Below are 6,693 nucleotides of genomic sequence, written 5' to 3'. Positions count from 1 at the left end.
CTCTGAGGCAGGCGGAGGGCAGCTTCGCCTCCACCCTCCGTCCAGCGCCCTTCCCACGGGGCCATCCGCCTCTCCCTAAGGCAGTAAAAACCAGTGGAGTCAGGCAAAAAGGGCCAGGGCAGCAGCCCCAGACCTGTAGTCCTAAATTTCCATGGGGTCACGAGCCATCTCAGGGACGACCCGATTCCAGCGGATGGAGAAGTTCCCTGAAAACACCTGCCTGGGAGGAGAGACTAGGGAACAGGATTGGGCAAATGGCATCCACCCAGCGGGCTTCTCAACGGTTTTTAAAGCAGAATGGGACATAATAGGAAGATGTGTCTAGCGGAGAGGAAAATAAAGGGGGCATTTAGAGGTGTGGATGAAAACAAACGCTCCAAAGGGATAATGGTGAGGGTTACAGCCCATCACAATAACAGAGACACCAAGGAAGGAATGCAGTCAGTGGCCCTGCGTAGACAGGCTCAAGAGAGAGCACACCAGCTCACCCCAGGACAGGACTCATCCAAGGCTGGGGCTGGATGTCGATGCAGCAACTCTGGAAGGCAGAAGGTAGACTGCTGCCTTTAGGGGTTTAAGGGAGAAGGAAATGACTAGAGTAGTTGGGGCTCAAAAAAAAATCTGAGGTTCACCAATAATGGAGACATCCCATTCCCAGCCCCATGAAAACAAGGCAGAAAGCCTGCCTGCCCTGTTCACTTCCACACCCTTTGCGGCCTGTGGGCTCCCTGATTTCATGACCTTTGAAGCTGCTGCTGCGGGCTCATCTCCCCTAGGTAACAGCTTGCAGCATGATAATGCCATGCAGTGTGAGGTAGCTACACGCAGTGGAGCCGCAGGGGTTAGTCAGGCCTCGCCCCTAAATCCGCCGCTTGAATAAGGGTCAGTTTCAGCCAAACCTGCGTTTTCCAGTTCCCTGGAGGTCAGTCTGCACAGCCAATCCCTGGTAAATACACAATTTAGAACCTGCACCATCTCCACCTCCCCCGCACACACCACCTTTGGAAAGCTGGCATGGTGGTGAGGGCAGGAATTCTGGGGCCGCCATCCCAGCTGTGCCACTTAACACCTTGGTGGTCTTAGGCTGAATATTTCACCTCAGAATGTTGATCTGTAAAAAGGACCCCACTCCAGCCGGGCAAGGTGGCTCACACCTGTAATCCCAGCACTATGGGAGGCCAAGGCGGGCGGACTACCTGAGGTCAGGAGTTTGAGACCAGCCTGACCAACATGGAGACCTAAACATCTCTACTAAAAATACAAAATTAGCCGGGCATGGTGGCACATGCCTGTAACCCCAGCTACTCAGGAGGCTGAGGCAGGAGAATCACTTGAACCCGGGAGGCAGAGGTTGCAGTGAGCCGAGACTGCGCCATTGCGCTCCTACCTGGGCAACAAGAATAAAACTCCATCTCAAAAAAAAAACGGACCCCACTCCTACCTTAAGGGGTTGTTGTGAGTATAAAGAGAGATCATGTGTGTAATCTTTCTTCGATGACAGAGCCAGTCCCTGGCTCAGAGTCCATGCTCAGTTAAAGGTCTCTGTGTTACGGTCATTCCATTGGCCATGCCTTAGCCTCCCGGGGAACATCGACTCACAGCAGGGGCCACCAATGGCTGTTTTCTGCCTGGACTCTGAGTTCTGCTCCCCAACAGCACTGCACTTCGGTAAGTGCCCAGGAGCAAAGCTGCCATGGTTAGGAGCACTGTTCTTGGAGCCGGTCTTCTCAGGCTCACAGTGTGAGACATCCAGGGTGCCAGTTGGGGCCAGGGTCCACCCATGTGGGGCAGGGTGGGAAGTGAACAGTCTAACGGGTGCAGTCACCACTCAGGGTGAGCAACACAGCAGGCCTGGCAGCTATCAGGGCTAAGCCAGTCCAGGTCAAAGAGTATCTTACTGGGGGGCTGCCAACTGCTAATGGGGATGATTATAGCAGTCTCCCAATCCCTCCAGGGGAACACCAGCCGGCAGCTCACACGGAAGCTGGCCCAGGCCTCCTGCACAATTAAGTAAAGTAGTGGAAGAAGGAAGCAGCTGGTGGGGTGCAGTGGCTCATGCCTGTAATCCCAGCAATTTGGGAGGCAGAGGCGGGTGGATCACCTGAGGTCAGGAGTTTGAGACCAGCCTGGCCAACACGGTGAAACTCCACCTCTACTAATAAGACAAAAATTAGCCAGGCGTGGTGGCATGCACCTGTAATCCCAGCTACTCAAGAAGGCTAAGGCAGGAGAATCACTTGAACCCGGGAGGCGGAGGTTGCAGTGAGCCGAGATCTCACCATTTCACTCCAGCCTGAGCAACGGAGTGAAAAAAAAAAAAAAGAAAGAAAGAAAAAAGAAAAAAAAAGGAAGCAGCTGATGAAGGAAGAGCTGGACTTCTGACAGCCAGGGAAGAGCACCCTCCCACTCCCCAGCCCACACCCTACCCTGTCTCAAAAACAAAACAAAACAAAACAAAACAGAAAGTAAAAAATAAACCGGCCAGGCATGGTGGCTCACGCCTGTAATCCCAGTACTTTGGAATGCTGAGACAGGTGGATCACCTGAGGTCAGGAGTTCGAGACCAGCCTGACCAATATGATGAAACCCCGTCTCTACTAAAAATACAAAAATTAGCCGGGCATGGTAGCCTGTGCCTGTAATCCCAGCTGCTCGGGAGGCTGAGACAGGAGAATCTCTTGAACCTGGGAGGCGGAGGTTGTGGTGAGCCAAGATCGCACCATTGCACTCCAGCCTGGGCAACTCCTCCCTTTGAAAAGGAGCGAAACTCCTTCTCAATAACTAAAAAAATAAATAAACCAAGTTCTTTCCTAGGAGGGAGACAGATATATAACCAATTAAGCACAATGAAGTATTAAGAATATTATAACCAAATTCAGAGTCCAGGAGAGATACAAAATAGGAGTGGGGCAGCAAAGCCTTCACGGAAGACAAGAGAGCTGTTTTGAAGGCTGAGCAGGTGTTGGGTAGCAGATAGGAGGTAGAGCTGGATCAGAAGAGCATTCCAGGAGCAAGATGGACAAAGGGCCTAAGGCATAAAGTAGCAGGCGCTATACAGTTACAAATATTGGCTCTGCTTGAATATGAAGTACAGGAGAGCATGCAATGAAAGGCACCGCTGAGGAAAACAGGTAGGGCTGAGTTACAATGGGCCTGACTCCAAGCCGAACCTGGGCTGCGTTCTAAGGCAGGAAAGGACTTTCGAAAGCGGAAGTATACCAAGCACAGATTTGCATGATAGGAAAGTTGCTTTGTAGTGCAGACGGTGGATTACAGGGAATAAAAAATGGAGGTACAGAGACTATGTTCTGGTTCTGGCAATACTGTGAACTAAATCATATAAGAACTCCCCAGCTTACCAAAAAAACAACACTCAGTGAAATATAACTTTTTTTTTTTTGAGATGGAGTCTCACTTTGTTCCCCAAGCGAGAGTGCAGTGGCGCGATCTCGGCTCACTACAAGCTCCGTCTCCCGAGATCATGCCGTTCTCCTACCTCAGCCTTCCGAGTAGCTGGGAGTACAGGTGCCCGCTACCGCGCCCAGCTAATTTTTTTTTTTTTTTTTTTTGAGGCGGAATCTCGCTCTGCCTCCCAGGCTGGAGTGCAGTGGCGGGATCTCAGCTCACTGCGAGCTCCGCCTCCCGGGTTCCGCCATTCTCCTGCCTCAGCCTCCCGAGTAGCTGGGACTACAGGCGCCCGCCACCACGCCCGGCTAATTTTTTTTTTTTGTATTTTTTAGTAGAGACGGGGTTTCACCTTGTCAGCCAGGATGGTCTCGATCTCCTGACCCCGTGATCCGCCCGTCTCAGCCTCCCAAAGTGCTGGGATTACAGGCTTGAGCCACCGCGCCCGGCGGGCTAATTTTTTTTTGTATTTTTAGTAGAGACGAGGTTTCACCATGGTCTCGATCTCCTGACCTTGTGATCCGTCCACCTCGGCCTCCCAAAGTGGTGGGATTACAGGCGTGAGCCACCGCGCCTGGCCGAAATATAACATTCTTTAGATGCACAGTTAATCTCAAAGAGTAAGGGAAACTCTTGGAACCATAAATGAAGAGGAAATCAGACTGGAAAGTGAAGTAAATGAGGCTGCGAGTGCCTTCAGATATGTAGTCAGCCTCACTTAGCCACATTGTTTAATATGGTGGGGACTGGCCACATGTGGCTCTCTAAATTTACATTTAGGCCAGGCGCAGTGGCTCACGCCTGTAATCCTAGCACTTTGGGAGACCGAGGCAGGTGGATCACCTGAAGTCAGAAGTTCGAGACCAGCCTGGCCAACATGGCAAAACCCTGTCTCTACTAAAAATACAAAAATTAGCAGGGCTTGATGGCATGGGCCTGTAGTCTCAGCTACTCAGGAGGCTGAGATGGGAGAATCGTTTGAACCCGGGAGGCAGAGGTTGCAGTGAGCCACGATGGTGCCACTGCACTTTAGCCTGTGTGATAGAATGAGACTCCATCCCCTCAAAACAAATGTTTCAAAAAAAAAAAAAAAGTGTCTTGCATATTTCTTCTCCTTTCTTCTCTTAATTTATTCAAAAAGCAATTGCATAAAACTGTAATTGTATTGGGCCTTTAACATATAGAAATGTAATAGATTTGACAATAACAGCACAAAAAAGGAAGTTGAGAGCAAAGCTGTATTAAGGCAAGGAAATGACATAAGATGGTAACTCAAATCCACAGAAATAAATGAAGACAACCAGAAATGGTAAAATACAGATATAGATAAATATTTTTTAATATATTATATATAGGCCGGGCATAGTGGCTCATACCTGTAATCCCAGAATTTTGGGAGGCCAAGGCATGCGGATTGCTTGAGCTCAGGAGTTTGAGACCAGCCTAGGCAATATGATGAAACCTCATCACTACAAAAAATATTTTAAAAATTAGCCAGGCATCAAAAATAAATAAATAAATAAATAAATAAATAATTAGCCAGGCGTGGTGGTGCACACCTGTAGTTCTAGCTACTCTACTTGGGAGGATGAGGCAGCAGAATTGCTTAAACCCAGGAAGTGGATGTTGCCGTGAGCCGAGATTGCACCACTGCACTCCAGCCTGGGCAACAGAATGAGACCCCATCCCGAAAAAAAAAAATTAGCCAGGCATGGTGGCACATGCCTGTAGTTCCAGCTCCTTAGGAAGCTGAGGTAGGAGGATCACTTGAGCCCAGGAGATTGAGGCTACAGTGAGCCCGAATTGCGCCACTGCACTCCAGCCTGAGCAACAAAGCAAGACCCTGTCTTAAAAAAAAGTTATATATGTATAATGTATAATAATAATGGCACCAAAAAGGCAAAGAAGGAATAGCACTATCTAGAAATGAAGTTTCTTTATCTCACTGGAATTAAGTTGGTATAAATCTGAAGTTAATTTTGATAAGTTAATATGTATAAGCCCTAGAGCCACACTAAGAAAATAACTCAAAAAGTAGTTTAGAAATCATTAAAGGAATTAAAATGTTACACTACGAAAACTCACTCAATACAAAAGAGAAAAGAAATATTAAAAAAAAAAAAAATACCTAGCCAGGCGTGGTGGCTCCTGCCTGTAATCCCAGCACTTTGGGAGGCAGAAGCGGGTGGATCACCTGAGGTCAGGAGTTCAAGACCAGCCTGATCAACATGGTGTTTCACTAATACTCTGTCTGGTGGGGAAAGCAAGCAAACAAACAAACACTTCAGTCCTACCTGAGGTGCTCAAAAATAAACAAACAAAAAACCTGGCTGGGCACATTCGAGATCAGCCTGGGCAACATAGCAAGACCTCATTTCTAAAAATATATATATTTTTTGAGACAGAATCTTGCTCTGTCCCCCAGGCCGTAGTGCAGTGGTGCGATCTCGGCTCACTGCAACCTCTGCCTCCCGGGTTCAAGCGATTCTCATGCCTCAGCCTCCCAAGTAGCTGGGATTACAGGCGCCTGCCACCACACCCAGCTCATTTTTGTATTTTTAGTAGAGACAGGGTTTCTCTATGTTGGTCAGGTTGGTCTTGAACTCCCGACCTCAGGTGATCTGCACACCTTGGCCTCCCAAAGTGCTGGGATTACAGGCGTGAGCTGGGATTACAGGCGTAATTATTTTACGCCCAGCCATAAAAATAATTTTGTTTTTAAGTAGCCAGACATGGTGGCATGTGGCTGTAGTCCTAGCCACCCAGGAGGCTAAAATGGGAGGGTCATTTGAGGCCAGGAGTTTGAGGTTACAGTGAGCTATGATCATGCCACTGTACTCCAGCCTGGGTGACAGAGCAAGACCCTGTCTCAAAAAAAGAAAAAAGAAAAGAAAAGAAACCTTCAGATTTCTAGTATATAGTAGTCCTCTCTTTATCCATGAGGGATTCACTCCAAGACCTCCAGTGGATGCCTGAAACTGAAGATATACAAATACTATGTTTATTTTTCTATACATACCTATGATAAAGTTTAATTTATAAATTAGGTACAGTAAGAGATTAAGAATAGTAACATAGCCGGGCGCGGTGGCTCACGCCTGTAATCCCAGCACTTTGGGAGGCCGAAGGAGGGGATCACGAGGTCAGGAGATCGAGACCATCCTGGCTAATACGGTGAAACCCCATCTCTACTAAAAGTACAAAAACAAAAATTAGCCAGGCATGGTGGCGGGCGCCTGTAGTCCCAGCTACTCGGGAGGCTGAGGCAGGAGAATGGTGTGAACCCGG

This window comes from Mandrillus leucophaeus, unplaced genomic scaffold (genome assembly GCF_000951045.1).
Source record: "Mandrillus leucophaeus isolate KB7577 unplaced genomic scaffold, Mleu.le_1.0 Scaffold270, whole genome shotgun sequence".
NCBI lineage: Eukaryota > Metazoa > Chordata > Mammalia > Primates > Cercopithecidae > Mandrillus > Mandrillus leucophaeus.
Note: the sequence above shows the minus strand (reverse complement) of the source record.